The sequence below is a fragment of the Gossypium arboreum genome, chromosome 6, assembly GCF_025698485.1.
Source record: "Gossypium arboreum isolate Shixiya-1 chromosome 6, ASM2569848v2, whole genome shotgun sequence".
NCBI lineage: Eukaryota > Viridiplantae > Streptophyta > Magnoliopsida > Malvales > Malvaceae > Gossypium > Gossypium arboreum.
Window position 1 is genome coordinate 104115887 of NC_069075.1, and position 23572 is coordinate 104139458.

At 35.7% G+C, this 23572-nt stretch overlaps 1 long non-coding RNA gene across 2 annotated transcripts; it reads right to left on the reverse strand.

The window, feature by feature from the left end:
- Window positions 1-4105: 4105 nt before the first annotated feature.
- On the reverse strand, window positions 4106-12199 carry LOC128294181 (uncharacterized). 2 transcript variants are annotated; one of them, XR_008284466.1, is made up of 3 exons: window positions 12034-12199; window positions 6278-11117; window positions 4106-4442 (listed from the first exon to the last, which is right to left on the reverse strand). It is a non-coding gene; the product is annotated as an uncharacterized LOC128294181 (long non-coding RNA). The 2 variants fall into 2 exon arrangements; XR_008284467.1 differs by lacking the exon at window positions 4106-4442 and adding an exon at window positions 5346-5362.
- Window positions 12200-23572: the final 11373 nt, after the last annotated feature.

Consider the following 23572-nt stretch of genomic DNA (forward strand, 5'->3'; position numbering starts at 1 on the left):
GAATTACTGAGTTCAACATATAAAGGCATAGTTAAACTTTAGGATTACTACCTAGTTTAATCAAGGGAAATGAAATTTGATTGGGAAAAATTTAGCACACATTTTTTAAGTGAAGGTATTTAGTACATATTTTTGTTAGCATATCGATTTTTTATTTTATTTTTGAGCTTAGTTTTTAAACACGACTATGAGAAGGGTTGATTTCGTTTGAAGGGATTTTTGCAAAAGTGACTCCTTGATTTGTAATGTAAGTTTGCATATTTCATTGCTCGGGATGAGTAATGAATTAAGTTTAGGGGTGTGATAACTCAAAACTATATAGACATTTATAGCACATTTTGATTAAGTTTAATTCATACAAATTTTGATATTTTAATTGCAATTTTTTTTACTACAAATTTGTAAAGTAGAAGAAAATTAAAGATAAATTTGTAATCTTACTTATTTACATGCCAATTTGAAATATTTTTGCCAATTTGACGCAGTTTGGCGCAATAAGAGAAAAGTTAGTCTTAAAGCTCACCTATTCGATGTTCAATATTGTAGAATTACCAGCAGCAAAGGCCATGTAGATGTGGGTTGATGGCTTATTAGCATGAGACGCCCTAAAATTATTTATTGGAATTCTAAATTCAATTTGACGTAGCTCGTAATTAGATCACTGAAGGGGATAAGCCTGCTGCTTAATTTGAAACCCAAACCGTCCACTAAGGGAGGAAAAGAGCCCAATTCAGCTATGGAAGCCCAAACATTCATAAATAATTAAATTACACACCCAAGACTTGTTAATAAATCACAAATCAACCACAACAGCTTCCTCATGTGATCATTCAACTCATTCCCATGAATCAAGCTTTGACTAGCTAAATATGGCAAAGTCATCCAACTTCCTTCCTCAACTCAAGGGGTCAGCCATGTAACACCCCACACTCGTACCCTACGCTAGGACAGAATACGAGGCGTTAGCTAATTTGATCAAATTTAAAACTTTTTCAATTTAAATCGAAAACTCTATAGTAAAGGCCTATGAGGTTCTAAATGTTCATTTAAAACCATTTGAAAATAATTCGAGTCTTTCCACGAACTCGGAATTTTTTTTTTGCTAGACACAGGGGCACACCCCGTGTGGGAGGGGTAACACGCCCGTGTGAGCAATTCGACATGGTCGTACTGTTGGCCTATGTGGCTCACACGGCCTAAGCAATACAGGGACACGTCTGTGTCCTCTACCTATGTGGAATTAATTCTAAATTCACACCTATAGGGGTTTTCACACAGCCTGGCACATGCCCGTGTCCCTGGCTCGTGTCCTTCACACGGCTATGACACGCCCGTGTCCTAGCCCATGTACAAAAACCTGGACATTCTGTTTCAGACGTGAACAATTCTTAAGGGTCACACGGCCAAGGCACACACCTTTGTGCTAGGCCGTGCCCTTTACACGGTTGAGACACACAGTCGTGTCTCTTCCCATGTATTTACTATCATGCATATTGACTTGCAATTTTTACATGCAGGGGACACACGGTTGGATCACATGCCTGTGTGGCGGGTCGTGTGTCACACACGGCCTAGACACACGCCTCTGTGCCTACCCGTGTGGACAAAATGAGGCTATTTACCAAGCCTCTTTGCCACCCTTACATACATAACCTGCATAAAATCACTCTATGCCAATACAATGATACATCACATAGCCAAAATAGCCAAAATAGCCACAATGGACAACATTTCATTTGTGCAATTTACCCACCCATGAATCAATTTATAAATATCAAAATGAGTATTGACCATTATCCATGGCCTTATACAAAATAAAGGGATTTATCCCAAGCCAAAACAGTTGGCTAATTTCTCAATGACAAAAAATATTAAAGTCCAAGCCTTATACATGCCATATGCAAAAACAAGAATTCTAACTATACCGAGTGTTTAGGATGATAATGTGATCGTAACCTCCAATGTCTGATGATCCTCGAGCTATGTAGGCAACACTATAAGAAAATAGAAAAAGAGAGGGAGTAAGCATAAAGCTTAGTAAGAAGCATGCAAATACATAGCAACAACTATATCATTCATCAACATGCTCTTAATATAAAATAGTTATCAGTACAACTTACTCATCACATCCCACTACACATCATATAATATATTTTGAACTCACGTCTCATACAAACCGAATAGGTATCTGTACCACTCACAACACGGTTATACTTTTCTCTAAATTTTAAACCATAACTCTCACCGTTGAACCATTCAGAACATTACCGGATATTCAATAAACCTCAACATGGGATAAGATGCTGATACCATATCTTGGACATGGTCTTACACTAGCTTAACTCGTAGCCGATGCATGTCCCAGACATGTCTTACACTGGCTTACATCTCGAGGCTGATGCATGTCCCAAACATGTCTTACACTAGCTCTCGTCTCACTGCCGATGCCATGTCCCGAACATGGTCTTACACTAGCTCTCGTAATGTGGTCGATGTATGTCCCAGACATGTCTTACACTAGCTCACAATAGTCTATACATCATGACATGAATATCCGATTTATTTCCCATGGTTCAAACGGGAATTATGCTATCTTAATTAGCATCATGCCTTCTCATTTCCACAATCAAGTAATTCATGCTAAATTAACTCATCACATATAATGACAATGTAGTTGTAATATTTGCTTACAACTTACCTTGGTTACAATTTATGGTGTCTAGACGGTTTAATCAATTTCCTTGGCCTTTCCCCGGTCTAAGTTCGGATTGGGTGTTTCTTAATCTATAATAACAAAAATTTACAAATTTAATCACTTTATCGATCTAAGCACCCAATAATCTATACTTGGGCAAAATGACCATTTTGCCTCTAGACTTTTACAAAATAACCATTTTACCCCTAGGTTTGAAAATCGATTTTTATCGAATTTTCTCCTATCAAAAGCCTATTAGAACCATTTTTACTCTTATAGCAATCTAAAATTTCCACTATCTCACAAATTTATCATCAAACTTTCAACTTATGCAAAATAGTCCCTACTAGGGTTTTCATGAGAAATCCCATCACAAAAGTTGTTTATTACACATCTACTACTCATATTCTTCCATAAAATTTCAGAAAACTACACATATAATTTCATGGAAAAACCCTAAACTCTCAACCATTTTGCAAAATAGTCCCTTTAATAGAAAGCTTATGCTTTAAGGGGTCCAAAAATGTAAAAATCATCAACAAAAAGCATGTAAATCACTAACTTGAAAGAGGAATAAGTTGCTAAAATTTTTGAAGCTCAAACCCCCTAACAATGGCTAAAAAATCAATGGGAGAAGGAAGAATGAAAGAAAGAACAGATGATAGCTAGGCTTAGGCATTATTTTATTACACATTATGTCATCCATTTGCCTAATGTTGACTTTTCAACATTTTTTTGTCTCTCATGGCCGACCAAGCTAAGAGCTAAGGGTCTTTTTTCCCTTTAAAGACCCCCAAATTTAGATTCATAACAATTTAACACCCTTAACTATCAATTTAAGACTTTTGCACTTTATGCGATTTAGTTCTTTTTCGCAATTGGGCTCATAAACGTCAAAATTAACTCACCAAATTTTTCATACACTACTAATAACATGATATGAGTCCATAATAATAATAAAATAATTTTTTATAACTTCGAATTTGTGGTCTTGAGACCACTATTCTGACTAGCCCCAAAATCAGGCTGTTACTGGCCATGCATGAGAGAAAAAGGGGGGATTGGCATTCTATTTTTAGGAAACTCAAGGGGCTCCTCACAAGTATAAATACACCTAGCCATTCATGTAACACCCCAAACCCGGCCCAGAAGTTATGGCCGGATCCGGCATGCCACATCAAAAACGTTAAAAAAATTTTCCATTCTAAGTCCAGAAAATCGTACTTGATGTTCAAAAAATTAATTCATTAAGGGTTAAAGTGAATGGAAGCTGTGCACCAGATAGGAAACCGGAAAAGAGGTGGTGAGTCCATCGGACTGCTTAAGTACCAAGCTCCCTTCAGATCCAATCTTAGACATGCATACCGCCATTGCCACACCTTAACGTCATGGATATTTCTAGGAAACCGGTTCGATTAAGTCATTTTTAGGAAAAGTGATTAATTTTGGAAAATACTTTCATTGCGGAAGCTTTGCTTGTTGTCGTGTTATTTTGAAATCAACTGTTGTTTTTAAAAATGCGCCCTAAAGCTATCCAATTTCAACAGTTAAAATAAGTATTACCTATCTTAGTAATACATATTAAAAACCACAAAAAATAAATAAGCGGCCTTATTACATTTAAAAGCCTAAAACCTCAAACGTAATTAAAAGGATGTCCAGTTCACCAGAAGAAAATCAAACTTTCAGAACAGGTGGCCACTCCGAATTCCCTCACAGCTCCAAGCCCACTATGGTTGGGGATTACCTGCGTGGATGAAAATAAAAGGGGTGAGTTTGGGGAAACTCAGTGTGTAAATTAACCCAACCATAGCCTATATCAGCTTAAACCACGAAATTGAATAAGTTGGCCTTAGCCTGAATGTAATTCAAAATAAAGCCCATAGGCCCATAATGTAGCGAACATATATTACATGTTTATGCGAAACCCAACCATATCCAACCGTATACACCCCGTACCAACCTTACACCGTGTCGGAGACAACTCGACCCACCCAACCGCTACACACCACGTAATTTGCAGCATGGCTGCAGAGCGAATAATGTGACAGAGTCACCAGATATAGATAATCGTGGCAGAGCCACCAGAACAGATATATGTGGCAGAGCCACCAGATCAGATATTTGTGGCATAGCCACCAGAACGCTTCCTCCATAATATAACCCATGTCCCCATGCAACAGATATATAATCATGGCATACATCATACAGAATCAGATCATCATGCTTTTCAGTCAAAATTAACCCTAGGGGTATAACGGTAATTTTGCACCTAGGGGTATAACAGTAATTTTCCATACATAGGGGTATTATAGTAATTTAGCTACTTTTAGGGTTTTCATGCATATCCTAACTATTTACGTTCTATCAGAACACTTACCGCACATACTTACTGAATTAGGCCCGTTGGCCCATGAACCCGATCTTTGGCCCATTAAGCCCAAATTATCAAAATGTACGAAATTGCGCGTACTGCAGTTTATTACTTTAGATTACCAAATATACAAACCCAACTATCTTACGAGCATTCGCACACTCGCAAATTCCCAAAATCTCGACTTTTCAAAGATTTCACTTTTTGGCTTTTGCCAATCTAGTCCATGAGAGGGTGTCGATTTACACACTGCTTTGCGACGATATCTCGATTGAGATCCACACACGAACTGCCTACAATTGGATTACTAACACGTTAATCTAACTATTCAAATACAAACTACGTATTAACCCTTACAATATTCGGCCAACCACACCTACAGATCATAGTAAGCTTATAAGAAATCAATAAGCAACTCATTAACAAATTTTTGTTAATGTTTACCACATAATCATAATTTCACTGCAAGCTGTCTTCCTGAGCAACAGTCACTAAATTATTTATAACTGGAGCTAAGAAACTCCAAATCAAGTGCCGTTAATTTTTCCTGAAAATAGACTCATATATTTTTTATCCATAAAATTTTCAAAATTTTTGGTATGGCCAATCAATACCAGATTTTTCTTAAAGTTTCCCATGTTTCACTGTTTGACTAATCTGACCACTCTTCATTACGAAACAAATTTCTCATTGTACAGAATTCAAAATATGTTCTTGTTAATTTCATTAGAAACTAGACTCAATAAGCTTTAATTACATAATTTATTAAGCTTCTAATTCATCTCCCACAATTTATGGTGATTTTCCAAAGTCACGTTACTGCTGCTGTCCCAAGCAGATTTATTACCAAATCACTCTTTCACACATACCTTGCATGCTTGTTATTTAAACATGTATATCACTAATCAATCATCACATATCTATGATTTTACTTAAGTATAATCTACATTTCATCATTTTAAAGCACAACATGTTAGCCGATTTTTCCCTTTAACATCTAAGGCACATGCATGCTTATTTGTTTGGCTCAACTTCACCTATCTTCCATTTTTCATCAAAAGAACATGAAACAACAACCATTTCCTTCATTTTAATTCATGACTAAATGCTCATAACACAACTAAAAATCAAAATATACTTCAAGAGTTAAGGTAAAATCAAGAAGAACTCATGAACCTCAAAATAGAAGCAAGGTACCAAGAACTTACCGTCAATTTTCCTCCTCCTAATGACCAAATACTCAAGAGCTTTCTCCTCTCCTTTCTCTTCTCTAACTTTCAGCTATGATGAACAAAGATGGACAAAACTTTGTTCTTTTCACCCCTTTTTCTTTTAATAAAACTTCATATTTCATCCATTTAATTCTTTAATACAAAAGACATGAAATTCTTATCATGAAACATTTACCTAACCCATTATCATGAAACATTTACCTAACCCATTATCGTGGAACATTTACCTAACCTATTATCATTGAACATTACCTAACCTATTATTAATTTGTATCAATTTGTACCATAAATTATGGATATCAAGTGTACATTTTGTCTACAACAACATGATGGCTGGCCACTTCATGTAAAATGGGAGGTTTGTCATGCAAATCCTCCTATTTTGCACTCCTATTTATTTGGCCACTTCAATTTAGCCTATAGCATTTTCAAACATTTTACATAGGTCCTATTTCATAATTTCACCCTTTTTCTTATGGAACAAAATTAACTAAAATTGTCGGGTTCGTCTTAAGCTTGGGCTTTCTAGAGGCCCACTAACATAATTAAACCTATGCCAACATTCACAGATTCCCGAAAATTGGGGCGTTACAACTCTACCCTCCTTAAAGAAATTTCATCCTCGAAATTTACCTAATCCAAACAGATGAGGGTATTCTTTGTTGCATCGTCTCTTCCGCTCCCAAACTCGAAGTTTCCTTCCTTAACTTGTTGAAAACGAGTGACCAAAGACTCATCGTTCAACAGCTTTTTCCTTAATCGATCCACCAGGTTGGCCTCATTTGCAACTCACCAACAGACTTCCATCATCATACTGAGACTCAGACGAGCAAACATTGCTCTCGGATCGAATCTGACTTCTACGACTTAGAGCATCGGCTACCACATTAGCCTTACTTGGGTGATACTCGATCGAACAGTCATAGTCCTTAAGCAACTCAATCCATCTCCTTTGCCTAAGGTTCAGCTCCTTCTGAGTCAACAAATACTTAAGACTCTTATGGTCAGTGTATATAATACACCTTTCTCCGCACAAGTAATGTCTCCAAATCTTAAGTGCAATTATCACTGCTGCTAACTCTAAATCATGAGTCAAATAGTTTCCCTCATGAGGCTTAAGCTATCGTGATGCACATGCAACCACCTTACCCTCTTGCATTAACACGGAGCCCAAACCCACATGTGATGCGTCACTATACACAGTAAAACCATTCCCAGACTCCGGCTGAATTAACACAAGTGCTTCAGTTAGAACTTTCTTCAACTTCTCAAAAGGTTCCTGCTGTTTCTTAGTCCATACAAATGGTACTCCTTTCCTTATGTGTTTTGTCAGAGGTGCTGGCATCACAGAAAAACCTTCCACAAACCTTCTGTAGTATCATGCCAGTCCTAGAAAACTCCGTATTTCTGACACTGACCTAGGCGGCTTCCACTCCAAAATCGCTTCAATTTTCCGAGGGTCCACCTTAATCCCCTCAGCAGAGACCACATGTCCTAAGAAGGTTACCTCCCTCAACCAAAATTCACACTTGCTGAACTTCGCAAAGAGTTCCTTCTCCCTTAATACTTACAGCACTATATGGAGATGCTCATCATGTTTAGTTTCAGTTTCAGAATATACCAGGATATCGTCAATAAAGACGACTACGAACTGATCCAAAAATGGTTGGAACACACGATTCATTAGATCCATAAACGCTGCAGGAGCGTTCGTTAGTCCAAATGGCATAACCAGAAACTCGTAATGACCATACCGAGTCCTGAATGTCGTCTTTTGGATGTCTGCCTCCTTGACCCTTAACTAATGATATCCAGATTGAAGGTCGATCTTGGAAAATACAGAAGCTCTTCTAAGCTGGTCGAATAGATCGTCAATCATTGGCAGTGGATACTTATTCTTAATCGTCAGTTTGTTCAACTGGCGATAATCAATGCACATCCGCATCGTACCATCCTTCTTTTTCACGAATAGTACTGGTGCTCCCCATGGAGACACGCTTGGCCTAATAAAGCCCCTATCCAACAACTCTTGAATTTGAGCATTTAACTCTACTAACTCCTTCGGTGCCATCCTATACGGTGCGATAGACACAGACGCCATTCCAGGCAACAAGTCTATTCCAAACTCAACTTCTCGATTCGGAGGCAATCTTGGAAGCTCTTCCGGAAAAACATCTTGGAACTCCTTTATGGTCCTAACCTTATCCACTGTCAGTCCCTCCTCTTCCGACTGACTTACAAATACCAATTAGGCCTCACAACCTTTCCAAATCCACTTTTCGGCTCTTAATGCCGACACCACATTGGACAAATAATCCCTTCTCTCACCTATCACCATAACCTCCTCATCCTTTGTAGTTCTTAACACCATTCGTTTAGCAGCACAATCCAGAGTCGCTTTATGCTTAACAAGCCAATCCATTCCCAGAATGAGGTCAAACTCTCCGAACGGTAACTCCATCAGATCTCCAAGAAAAACCTTGCCTTGAGTTTCTAAGGGTACATTCCTATACAGTTTGTCTACCCTAATCGAGTGACCCAAGGGACTTAGTACAGATACCCCACTCACAATCTCCTCAGAGCAGTCCAAGTCGTCCATAATTTGTTCTGTGGCCTCTAACCAATATTCTGCCACATTCGGGGCTATACCAAACATGCCCTTAAAGATCTCCGTTCCGTTAGTCCCGAAGTCATTCAAAAATAGATCCCTGAATTTCGTTGCCTGAACTTGCTCCGACAACCCTTTCCAGAACACGAAGCATTGTCTGTGACAGGGCATCATCCTCGGCGGCCCGATCATACGGCCCATTCTCATCCATCGGTGGTGGTCGTGCTACTCCAGTGGGTATGTGTTCAGAAGGCGAAGATCCAGCTTGAGTACTACCTCAGCCTCGACCACGGCCTCTTCCCCGAGTAGCTCTCGTACTCATATCGATTTATCTTGATTACGAATTTTTATGCATCAATTCAATATTCCAGTGTTTATTACGATGTTTTATAAATCGACGGTAATTCAAAGTTTGTTTCGCAGAATCAAGTCTAGCTACGATTTCGATCTCTTATCGATTTTCCTATGGTTTCGTAATCATTCTATCTAGAGTATCCTAGTAGGGTTTCAAAGATGCAGATAATTCGAAAAATATTCGAAGAGTTCGAGTAATACTTACGTGCTTGGTAGGAGATTCGAATGCCACCTTCTAAAGATCTAAATTTTGAAAATAGAATTTTTCGATTCTTTATAAAATTTTCGCTTTCAAAATATTTGTTTTGTAAACCCATTCGACAAATTGAGTTGTTGCAACCTAGGCTCGATACCACTAAATGTAACACCCCAAACCCGGCCCAGAAGTTATGGCAGGATCCGGCATGCCACATAAAAAACGTTAAAAAAAATTTCCATTCTAAGCCCAGAAAATCATACTTGATGTTCAAAAGATTAATTCATTAAGGGTTAAAGTGAATGGAAGTCATGCACCGGTAGGAAACCGAAAAGAGGTGGTGAGTCCATCGGACCGCTAAGTACCAAGCTCCTTCAGATCCAATCCTAGACATGCATACCGCCATTGCCACACCTTAACGTCATGGATATTTCTAGGAAACATGTTCGATTAAGTCATTTTAGGAAAAGTGATTAATTTTGGAAAATACTTTCATTCGGAAGCTTTGCTTGTTGTCGTGTTATTTTGAAATCAACTGTTGTTTTTGAAAACGCGCCTAAAGCTATCCAATTTCAACAGTTAAAATAAGTATTACCTATCTTAGTAATACATATTAAAAACCACAAAAATAAATAAGCGGCCTTATTACATTTAAAAGCCCAAAACCTCAAACATAATTAAAAGGATGTCCAGTTCACGGAAGAAAATCAAACTTTCGAGCATGTGGCCACTCAATTCCCTCATGACTCCAAGCCCACTATGGTTGGGGATTACTGCGTGGATGAAAATAAAAGGGTGAGTTTGGGGAAACTCATGTGTAAATTAACCCAACCATAGCCTATATCGGCTTAAACCACGAAATAGAATAAGTTGGCCTTAGCCTAATGAATTCAAAATAAAGCCCATAGGCCCATAATGTAACGTAACATATATTACATGTTTACGCAAAAACCCAACTATATCCAACCGTATACACCCCGCACCAACCTTACACCGTGTGGGAGACAACTCGACCCACCAATCGCTACACACCACGAATTTGCAGCATGGTCGCGAGCGATTAATGTGACAGAGTTACCAGAACAGATATATGTGGCAGAGCCACCAGATCAGATATTTGTGGCATAGCCACCAGAACGCTTCCTCCATAATATAACCCATGTCCCCATGCAACAGATATATAATCATGGCATACATCATATAGAATCAGATCGTCATGCTTTCCAGTCAAAATTAACCCTAGGGGTATAACGGTAATTTTGCACCTAGGGGTATAACAGTAATTTTCCATACATAGGGGTATTATAGTAATTTAGCTACTTTTAAGGTTTTCATGCATATCCTAACTATTTACGTACTATCAGAACACTTACCGCACATACTTACTGAATTGGGCCCGTTGGCCCATGAACCCGATCTTTGGCCCATTAAGCCCAAATTATCAAAATGTACGAAATCGCGCGTACTACAGTTTATTACTTTAGATTACCAAATATACAAACCCAACTATCTTACGAGCATTCGCACACTCGCAAATTCTCAAAATACTGACTTTTCGGCATTTCGGCTTTTTGGCTTTTGCTAATCTAGTCCATGAGAGGTGTCGATTACACATTGCTTATGACGATATATTCGATTGAGATCCACACACGAACCGCCTACAATTGGATTACTAACACGTTAATCTAACTATTCAAATACAAACTACGTATTAACCCCTTACAATATTCGGCCAACCACACCTACAGATCATAGTAAGCTTATAAGAAATCAATAAGCAACTCATTAACAAATTTTTGTCAATGTTTACCACATAATCATAATTTCACTGCAAGCTGTCTTCCTGAGCAACAGTCACTAAATTATTTATAACTGGAGCTACGAAACTCCAAATCAAGTGCCGTTAATTTTTCCTGAAAATAGACTCATATATCTTTTATCCATAAAATTTTAAGAATTTTTGGTATGGCCAATCAATACCAGATTTTTCTTAAAGTTTCCCATGTTTCACTGTTTGACTAATCTGACTACTCTTCATTACGAATCAAATTTCTCATTGTACAGAATTCAAAATATGTTCTTGTTTATTTCATTAGAAACTAGACTCAATAAGCTTTAATTACATAATTTATTCAGCTTCTAATTCATCTCCCACAATTTATGGTGATTTTCCAAAGTCACGTTACTGCTGCTGTCCCAAGCAGATTTATTACCAAATCACTCTTTCACGCATACATTGCATGCTTGTTATTTAAACATGTATATCACCAATCACTCATCACATATCTATGATTTTACTTAAGTATAATCTCCATTTCATCATTTTAAAGTACAACATGTTCGCCGATTTTTCCCTTTAACATCTAAGGCACATGCATGCTTATTTGTTTGGCTCAACTTCACCTATCTTCCATTTTTCATCAAAAGAACATGAAACAACAACCATTTCCTTCATTTTAATTCATGACTAAATGCTCACAACACAACTAAAAATCAAAATATACTTCAAGAGTTAAGGTAAAATCAAGAAGAACTCATGAACCTCAAAATAGAAGCAAGGTACCAAGAACTTACCGTCAATTTTCCTCCTCCTAATGACCAAATACTCAAGAGCTTTCTCCTCTCCTTTCTCTTCTCTAACTTTCAGCTATGATGAACAAAGATGGACAAAACTTTGTTCTTTTCACCCCTTTTTCTTTTAATAAAACTTCATATTTCATCCATTTAATTCTTTAATACAAAAGACATGAAGTTCTTATCATGAAACATTTACCTAACCCATTATCATGAAACATTTACCTAACCCATTATCATGGAACATTTACCTAACCTATTATCATTGAACATTTACCTAACCTATTATCAATTTGTATCAATTTGTACCATAAATTATGAATATCAAGTGTACATTTTGTCTACAACAACATGATGGCTGGCCACTTCATGTAAAATGGGAGGTTTGTCATGCAAATCCTCCTATTTTGCACTCCTATTTATTTGGCCACTTCAATTTAGCCTATAGCATTTTCAAACATTTTCACATAGGTCCTATTTCATAATTTCACCCCCTTTTTCTTATGGAACAAAAATTAACTAAAATTGCCGGGTTCTATCTTAAGCTTGGGCTTTCTAGAGGCCCACTAACATAATTAAACCTATGCCAACATTCACAGGATTCCCGAAAATTGGGGCGTTACAATTCATCCATTTCATTCATCCCTCACTCATCATCTTTTCTCTCTTTTTACTTTCCATTTTCCATTTTTTTCAACAGAGTTTGCAAGGCTTGAGAGCAGCCCCATTCGGCCATGTTAGGAGTTTTCAGTTTGGTTGTCATGGTAAGCAGCAAAGAATGAAAGAGGAGAAAAGTGAGTTGTGCCTCGGCGAACCAACGAAAACGGCTTAGCATTTCTTATCCCTTCAATCTTTTACTCTATTCAATTCAAGAAACATGATTGAACTTAAGTTTTCAGCTTTTAATATAATTAAGGTTGTAACGTCCTATACCTGTAACCCACGCTAGAGCGGAGTACGAGGCATTACCTAACTCGATCTTATGCACCCAAATGTTCACAAGTCACCAAGACTCGGTCCAATTTAAAACTTTTTAAATTTCTACTTTAAACTTCTTACTATGGGCTTACGAGCCCTAATCGACCATTGAAAATTATTCGGGATTAGCCCAAGTCTTTAATCTATCTATAGAAAATTTGACTTTGAAACATGATACACGCCCGTGTGGTCATTTCTACATGGTCATGTTGATGGCCCTTGTGGCTCACACGGCCTAACCAATATAGGGACACGCCCCTGTCCTCCACTCGTGTGGAATTAATTTTAAATGCACACCTATAGGGGTTTTCACACGGCCATGACACGTTAGTGTCCTAGCCCATGTATAAAAACATGGACATTCTGTTTCTGACGTTAGCATCCCCAAAATGTCACACGACCAAAGCACGCGCCCGTGTTCTAGGCCGTGTCCCTCACATGGCTAAGACACATAGTCATGTCTCTGCCCGTGCATTTACTACCATGCATACTGACTTGAAATTTTTACATGCAGGGGACACACGGTCGGACCACATGCCTGCAAGGCAGACTGTGTGTCACACACGACCTAGACACACGCCCATGTGTCTACCCGTGTGGATAATATAAGGCTATTTACCAAGCCTCTTTGCCACCCTTACCTACACAACATACACATTAACAACCAAAGCCAATAGAAGGCTATCTCAAGCAACCAAATCAACCACAATGAACAACATTCCATGTGTGAATTATACTCATATATGAAATTAACATCTTTGCATACAAATCAAAATAAATAATTACCATCATTTGAGGCTTAATACATAATGAAGGGTTTTCAACCCAAGCCAACACATTTGGCCAGTTCTCAATGACACCAAAAATAGTAAAGTCTAAGCCTTATACATGCCATGTTCAAAAATATAGATCAAACTATACCAAGTGCTTCAATTGATAGTGCGATCGATATCTCTGACTTCTGTTGATCCTTGAGCTAGATAGGCGACACTATAAGAAAATGGAAAAGGAGAGGGAGTAAGCATAAAGCTTAGCAAGTTGCACATAAATAAATATACGACATAACTTTACCATTCATCAACAAGTATCATAATACACAAATGGAAAAACAAAACTTACTCATCAATATTCAATACACCTCATATAGCATATTTTGAGCTCACATTTCATACATATCATATAGGCACCTGTGCCACTCACAATACAATTAAAATTTTTCCTTGTTAACTTGAGATCATACTTTCTCCATTAAACCATTTGGAACATTATTGGATATTTCCATAGCCTCAAACATGGATGTCCCAGACATGGTCTTACACTGGCTCATATCTCAAACCGATGCATGTCCCAGACATGTCTTACACTGGCTTAATTCTCGAGGCTGATGCATGTCCCAGACATGTCTTACACTAGCACTTATCTCGATGCCGATGCCATGCCCTAGACATGGTCTTACATTGGCTCTTATAATGTGGCTGATGTATGTCTCAGACATGACTTACACTAGCTCACATTAACCCATATGTCATGGCATGAATATCTGATTTATTTCCTAGACTCAAAAGGAAACTCTGCTATCTCTATTATCATCATGCTTTCTCAATTCCACAATCAAACAATTCATGCTATATTAAATTCAAGTACAATTCAACACATACATTAACAATGTAGTTGTATTATTTACATAAAACTTACCTCAGATCATAAAATGTGGCGACTAGTTTGATTTAGTCGATTTGCTTGGCTTTCCCCGGGTCTAGGTTCGGATTCGGTAATTCTTGATCTATAATATCAAGATACACGTATATAATCACTAAATAAAATTAGGCAATCAAAAATTCACTTTTTTGGTAAAATGACCATTTTGCCCTTAGACTTTGACAAAATAACTATTTTACCCTTAGGCTCAAAAATCGATTTTTATCAAATTTCTTCCCATCTTAAGCCTAGCTGAACCCTTTTTACTCTTGTAGCAACTCCAAAATTCTACTATTTCACAAATTTTTCATCTATTTCACAAACCCTTTAGGTGTTTTTTTGTTAACACATTTCATAAAAGTTGTTTATATCACACCCAAGACTCATAGTCTTCCATAAAATTTCAGAAAACACCTTAGATGATCTCATGGTAAAAACCTAGACTTTCAACCATTTTTCAAAATAGTACCCTCATTTGAATGCTCATGCTTCAAGGGGTCCAAAAATGTAAAAATCTTCAAGAAACTCATTAAAATCACTTACTTGTGAGTGCTTCAAGTTGCTGAAAAATTTCAAGCTTTCAAACCCTTAATTTTGCTGAAAATTCGGTGGAGAAGAAGATGGAAAAGAAAGATGATATCAATTCCTTTTATTTTATTTTTAATCTAGTCAAAATTGGTCACCAACTCACTTAATTTTGACAAATTTGTCTCCTCTTTGACTCTATGGCCGACTATGCCTTCTTCCAAGTGTCTATTTTCCTTTTAAAGACCCCTAATTTTGGGTCTTTTACTATTTAACACCTTTAGCTATCAATTCAAGACTTTTGCACTTTATGCGATTTAGTCATTTTTCACAATTGGGCTCATAAACGCTAAAATTAATCCATCAAATTTTTCATGCACTCTTATAAACATGCCATAACATCAATTTAATAATAAAATAATTTATTCAACTCTGGATTTGTGGTCTCGAGACCACTATTCTGACTAGCCCCAAATTTGGGTTGTTACAAAGGTTGCTTAATTTTGTTGGCGTTAGAATGATTTAAATTCTGTAGCTTAGATTATTTAATTTTTTTAAAAGGTGTTCTGTACATTTAATCTATTTATTCATTCAGAAAAAATTGTGAACATATTATTCATGCATTATAAATGTAGGGATGTAATTTAATTAATTATTAAATCAGAACCAGATTGTAATTAATTGACACAATATCTAAATGGTGCATTTTGATATTTATAAGATGAAATTAGGTCAAATTAGTAATAATATCGAAAGAACCCTAGGATTTATGTGATTAAACTATTTCAGTATAGAAATATTACTTTTACCTCACATAATCTGGTTCATGCTTATTAAAACACTAAGTTAATTGATATAGACATATGCTAGAAAAGCTTAATATTTTAATAAGTGCGATTCCTTAGGCGATGCATTGAAAGGTAATCTTGAAGTTAAAATAGACATAGAAATATACAGACTAAAAGGTTAAACTTAGGTCTTAGAAAGAAGCGAGCACTCGTAAAATCAAGGTTAGTAAATTATCAATATGTCACGGAATCTCTGTAACATCTCTTAACATTGTTTAAATAATTCTAAGTTAGGAAGGAAAATTATTCTAGCACATGCATGCTATTGTGGTTACTCTTAAAAACTTGCATACTTATTTCTTCTATGTTTATACTTAGGATAGTTTTAGTATAAGTTAGAAAATTCATCACATTTAATTTATTTTCATCACCGACCAATTTGTTAAGTATTAATTTTGTAATACTTGATTTGCATAAATATTCCCTGTGGAGACAATAACTCTTACTCACTACTTTATTACTTGTTAATGATTGTGTATACTTGCACATAAATCGAATAATTTTGAGGAAGAGGAAAGTTTGCTGAAGAAAGGTGTAATATATTGTCGGAGGAAGTGAATAGTATGTATGAGAAATAACACGAAATTACCGATTTGAGAAGCAAGAATTGCAAGCTTGAAAATGAGAGCCAAACCTTAAACTGAGTTGGAAATACAGAAGAAGAGATTCAAGGAGTTGGATAAGAAGGTGTCGTGTTTAAAGACTTGTTTTAATACTTTACAAGATTAAGATGATTCCAAGAACAACAATGGGATTGTGAGAGAATTGGGTTTCTGAAAATGGGAGGCTTAAATTTGTTGAAACTAATGGGCATGCACCAAATGCTGGTAAAACTTCAGCCTTCTTAAACCTTTTTTATTTTGTTTTTGTGTTTATTTATTAATTGTTGCATGCTTTCCAAAATTCTTGCTGACCAATTTTACCCTTAAAAAAATTCAGAAACCATGAAGCTTAGAAATGGAAGATGAAGAAGACAGTGAAGAAGAAAGATGAAGAAAACAATGTGGTGGCCAAGGTAGTAAAAAGAATAAGAAGAAAAGAAAAAGGGAAGAAAATGAGGGAAAATGAAAAAAAAATAAAAATAAAAAAGGTACAAAAAGGATGACATGTAGCATTGCACGAGTGGCCAACGCTTCCACATTTGCAAAAAAGTAACAACATTAGGCTTGGGTACCAATATAGTTGATGGAAAAAAAGTTCGAGTATTAATTTGAGACAAAGAAAACCATAAGTACCAATCTGGTAGAAATGGACAAGTTCGTGTATTAATTTTATATTTAGCCCTTATTATTATTATTATTATTATTATTATTATTATTATTATTATTATTATTATTATTATTATTATTATTATGCCATGTTATTATTATTTTGGTATTAAAAACATTCAATTTGAAAATATAAATCATATCTAGCTTTTATAGTTAATGAGGGACAAATTTACAATTTGACACTCAAATGGTTTTTGAAAAGTCAAAAACTAGAATTTTCAGTATTTTGGTTGGGTTAATATATTCCCCTCCCCCAGAACTTGTTCATTTGTACTTAGTTGGTACCTAATTTTTTTGGACCTAGATGGTACCTAACTTTTATTTTGTCACATAGTTTGGCACCTCTCTACTAATATTGTTAATTTGTACTGGCGGGGCACTAATAACCAATCCAACGTTGACAGGTGACAACTTCTTAGCATGCTCTTTTGAATATATGGTTGTCACCAGTTGTCTAGATTCACTCTAGATGTTTTTTTTTAAGCAAATTTATATATGTTAAATTTTTATAAAATATCATACTATTATATTATTATTTTAAAACTAAAATATATTAATTTAATAAATAAAATATATAACATAATAAAAAGTATAAAAAATTAGCATCAAGAATGAAATTGGACAAATGGTTGTCTTGATTCAAATGTATTCAAATAATCATTTGTCTAGATTTATTCTAGACGTGCTTTTTAGTAAATTTATATATTCATAAAGTTTTAGTTTTTATATATTTTTATTTTTAATAAAATTTTATATTATATATATAGTTATATATAGTTATAGGCTTTTTATTAATTTTTAATTGTATATATTTTTATAAATTAATATTTTATATATTTTTCAAAATAATAATAACCTACAAAGCTAATTTTTATACAAAAAATAAAAATATCTAAAATTATAAATAAAAAAACATTTGAAATTAATCGGATAAATGATTGTCAAGATTCGGATATTCTAGACAATAATTTATTTAGGTTCATCCTTGATGCTAAAAAATTATATATGTTTTAAAAGATTTTTTATTTTTATTTATATTTTCCATGTAGCATCCTGAAAGACTTCCATATCGCATACTGAGAGACTGCCATGTGTTACCGCCAAATTGACTATCAGTGCCTCGTCAACATAAACGAAAAACGTTAGTGTAGAAGTACTAAGTTCTGTGATAGAATACAAATTTAGGTACAAATTAGGTCCAACTGATTACAGATGGACAAATTTAGGAAGCAAAATATATGTTAACCTTAATGTGGAAGCTAGTTTAAAAAGCAATTTTGATGTGAAAAGTTATCATTACCTTTTGGATTGAAAAGTATTTTTAGAACACAATTGTAAAAACACCTTTAATTGATTTAACTGATATTTTTAAGTTAAGTTGATTTGATTGATTTGATTTTGTAACTAGTTAAAAGATGTTATGATCAATTATTGATTATATATAGATCTAGACTAACTATTTTTCATGTTTTATATAATAAATATTTTAACTAAAACTTAAATAAACTTCTATTTATGTTTTTTTTTTTATATTTACGAAGAGCTTCTTCTTGTTGCGACGTCACACACTATTTTGGTCGAAATGCGAGGCATACCTCCACAAATCTCCATCTTGACTCGTATTTGACTTAAATCCTTTGCCAAGCCCTATTATGGGCCTAATCTGATCTTCGTTGGATACTTATCAAGTCCAATCAATGCTCAAACTTTGAAATTGAAAGTCTTTTTGTCAACATGCCAGTTGGATTGTGTTCTGTGCCGATTTTATGGATATGAACATCCCCTTGAATGATTACCTCTCGAATAAAGTGATAATGAATGTCTATGTGCTTTGTCCTTTCATGGTACATTTGATCTTTTGTGAGATGTATGACACTTTGACTATCACAATATATGACAGTTACCTCTTTTTCATTAGCCAGTTCACTAAACAGGTCTCTTAACTAAATTGCTTTCTTTACAGCTTCAATGATTGTCATGTATTCTACTTCAGTAGTCGATAAGGCCATTGTAGCTTGAAGTGTAGCATTCCAACTAATGGCACAATTTCTAAAAGAAAATAGATAACCTGTGAGAGACCTCATTCGATATAAGCCTCCTGTATAATCTGAATAAACATATCTAACTAACCCTTTTTGGCTTTTTTCTGAACTCTGAGCACATGATAGAAGTACTTCGTAAATATTTGAATATCCATTTAACTATTGCCAGTGTAACTTACCCAGTTTGGTAATGTATCTACTAACAACACTAACAACATGTGAAAATATCGGGATAAGTGCATACCATTGCATACATCAAACTTCCGTCTGCGCTCGAGTAAAGTACTTTTGACATGTACCTCTCCTTTTCTTTGTTTTGGGGGGAATCTGAAATTGAAAGTTTAAAATGTGCAACTAAAGGAGTATTTACCAATTTTGAATCTTGCATTTCAAATCACTCAATGATCTTCTTGATGTACCTTGATCACGATAAAAATAATTTTTTGAAATGTCAATCCCTTGATATTTTCATCCCCAAAATTTTCTTTGCTGCATCTAAATCCTTCATCTCAAATTTAGAGTTAAGCATGGTTTTAAGTTTTTAATTTTGGATGGATCCTTAGTTACAATCAACATATCATTAACATTAAGCAACAAATATATGAATGAATCATCATCAAAACATTGTAAATATACATAATTGTCATACTTACTTCATGAAAAATTAATCTTAACGTTGTAACAACCCGATTTTGGGCCTAGTCGAAACAGTGGTTTTGAAACCACTAACCCGAGGTTGGAGAAATTATTTTTAATATTATTTTATGTGTTATGGCATGTTTATATGAGTGCATGAAAAGTTTGGTGAAATGATTTTAGCAATTGCATGATCAATTTCGAAAAAGGACTAAATCGCATAAGGGACAAAAGTTTTATTTCATTAGCTAAAGGTGTTTGATAGCTAGAGAATCAAAATTAAGGGTCTTTAAAGAGCAAATAGGCCTTTATTAATGGCATGGTCGGCCATAAGGACAAGAAAATCAAAAAGGTCAAAATTAGATGAAATTTGGTGACCAATTTGACTAGAATAAAATAAAATAAGGAAAAGCTATCATCTTTTTTTTTCTCTCCTTCTCTTCTCCTCCAAAATTTTCAGCAAGGAAGGGGTCTTGAAAGCTTGAAATTTTCAACCATTAAGTTCTCTCATAAGTAAGTGATTTTGATGACTTTTCTTGATAATTTTTGTACTTTTGGGACCCTTGTAGCATAAGCTAACTAATGAGGGGACTATTTGGAAAAATGGTTAAGGGTCTAAAGTTTTTCCATGAGAGTATTCATGTTTTTTTCTGAATTTTTATGGAAGAAAGTGAATCTTGGTTGTTAAACAAACAACTTTTGTGAAGTAGTTTTCATGGAAACCCTAACTAAGAACCATTTTGCATAAGTTATAAATTATGTGGTAAATGTGTGAAATAATGGGAATTGTAGGCTGATCCTAGTATAAAAATAATTCGGCTAGGCTTGGGTAGTGAGAAAATTTGATAAAAATCAATTTACGAGCCTAGGGGTAAAATAGTAATTGTGTGAAAGTCTAGGGGCAAAATGGTCATTTTTCCAAAACATGAATTATGAAATGCATAGATTAATATGATGATTAAATTAGTGAATTTTTATCATTTTAGATCAAGAAATACAAAATCCGGACCTAGACCGGGGGAAGGCCAAATCCAAATATTCGTCCACTTTTTGTATACCGAGGTAAGTTGTACGTAAGTAAGGTAACATTAACGTTATTATGTGTTGAATGATTTATTTTTCATAATATGGTTGAATATGATTATGAATAAGACATGATGAAATTAATGCGGTAAATTCTCGGTTAAACCTAGGAATAGATTGGATATCCATGCCATGACATTTGGGTGATATGTGTGCTAATGTAAGACCATGTCTGGGACATGGCATCGGCGTTGATATGTGCATTAGTGTAAGACCATGTCTTGGACATGGTATCGGCCACATCATGAGAGCCAGTGTAAGACCAAGTCTAGGACATGGCATAGGCAATGAGACGAAAGCTAGTGTAAGACCATGTCTGGACATGGCATTGGCCTCGACATGCGAGCCAGTGTAAGACCATGTTTGAAACATGGCATAGGCAATTCACCCTCTTGTGTAAAGCTTGTTAGATATCCTTTAGTATTCCAAATGGTTTCATGGGTTATTTTAAAAGCTTATGATAATGATATGGAATGATATAATCATGAGATATGAGTCTAGTTATGTTGCCTTGATGGTAAGAACGACATGAGTAAATTCTAGCTATGTAAGTGATCTTGGGACGATATTGAAATCTTTGGTTTATACTTGTGTTATATATGCACATGTAGTGATATTTACCCATATTCACTCAAGAATGTTGTGTGGATTTATAATATGCATGGTTGATGTAGTTACTTATTTGTATGCAACTTACTAAGCTTTATGCTTACTTCCTCTCCTTTCCACTTTCTTATAGTGCTACCAAGCTAGTATCAGAGATCAAGGGACATCGGAGGCATCGATCACACTATCACCTGAAGCTTTGGTATAGCTAGTTTAACATTTGATTTTGGAATGTATAGGGACTTGAATCTTTTGTTTAGTGTCATATTAGTTTAGCCACAAGGGTTGGCTCATATGATGGATGTGATATTCATTTTTTATAGGCCATAAATGTTGGCTAATATTGGCTATTATTAAATGCATTTAATGCAAATTTCTCATGGTTGTGGTTAATTTGGTTATATGTGTTATGCTTGGATTGATTTTGTTTGATATTGTGTAGGTTGGTGCTAGTAAGGGGTGGCAAAAAAGCTTGGAAAATAGCCTTATTTTTGTCCACACTAGCAGACACACGGTCTGCCTCACGGGCATGTAGTCCGGCAGTGTGTCCCCTGCACCTCAATTTTACAAGTCAGCATGTATGGTAGTAAACACACGGGCAGAGACATGACCGTGTGTCTCAACCGTGTAGAGGACACGGCCTAACACACGAGTGTGTGTCTTGGTCGTGTGCTCTTAATTGGTTGATGATGTCAGAAACAGAATGTCAAGATTTTTGTACACGGGCTGGGACTCGGGCGTGTCATTGTCGTGTGAAGGAAACGGGCCATGGACACTGGCATGTGTCAGGCCGTGTGAAAACCCCTGTAGGTTCGAATTGAAAATTAAATTCGTACGAGCTAGGGACATGGGCGTGTCTCGATATGTTTAGGCTGTGTGAGTTACACGAGCCTTCAACATGGCTACGTTATGAAGACACACGGGCATGTCGTCCTTCCACATGAACATGTGCCCCTGTCAGCTTAAAATTTTACAAAGTTTTCTAGAGTGCATAGATTAGTCCCGAATTAATTCCAAAATGTGTTTGGGGTCTCGTAAGCCTATAGTAGGGACATTAAAGTATTATGAAAAGTTTTAATTTGGAGCGAAATTTCATATCTAGGAAATGTATGTTTGTATGTGTTTAAGTCCAGTAACACCTCGTATCCTGTTCCAGCGTCGAACTCGGGTAAGAGGTGTTATAAACGTGAAGGAGTTGAAATTTTTATACCACTGCCGAAGAGACAGTTTTAGACCGTACAATGATTTTCGAAGAAGGCAAACATGATCTTTCTTACCTTCAGTTCTAAAGTCTTCTAGTTATTACATGTATATGTCCTCCTCAAGATCACAAAGAAAGCAACTTAAAATTGTTTAATTCAACAAGAGCCAAAAGCACCCAAATGGATGTATGTTTCACAACGGAGAGAAAACATCATGAAATCAACTTCCTCCACTTGACTATAGCCCTTTGCAACCAATCTTGCCTTGTACCTTGTGTTGTTTGAACCCGAACCTTCTTTTTTCATAAACACTCATTTGCAACCAACTATTTTCTTACCTATGGGTGGTTTAACTAGCTTCTAGGTCTCGTTCTTCTAAAGTGACTCCATCTATTCTTCCATAAAAATGAGTCATTTGCTAGAATCGGAGACTTGAGCTGCCTTGGAATAATATGAATGGTCAGTTGATTCAATCCTTGCAACACTTAGGGTGTATGCCACTAGGTTTCCTTCACAATACTTCTGTGGTGGTCGAATTTCTCACCTTTTCCTATCACAAGCCAACTTATAGTTAGTTAATTGAGTTGGTGAGGGTACCTAAGGGTCAAATCAAGTCCAAACTAATCCAAAATAGATTTATCTTTGCAAGA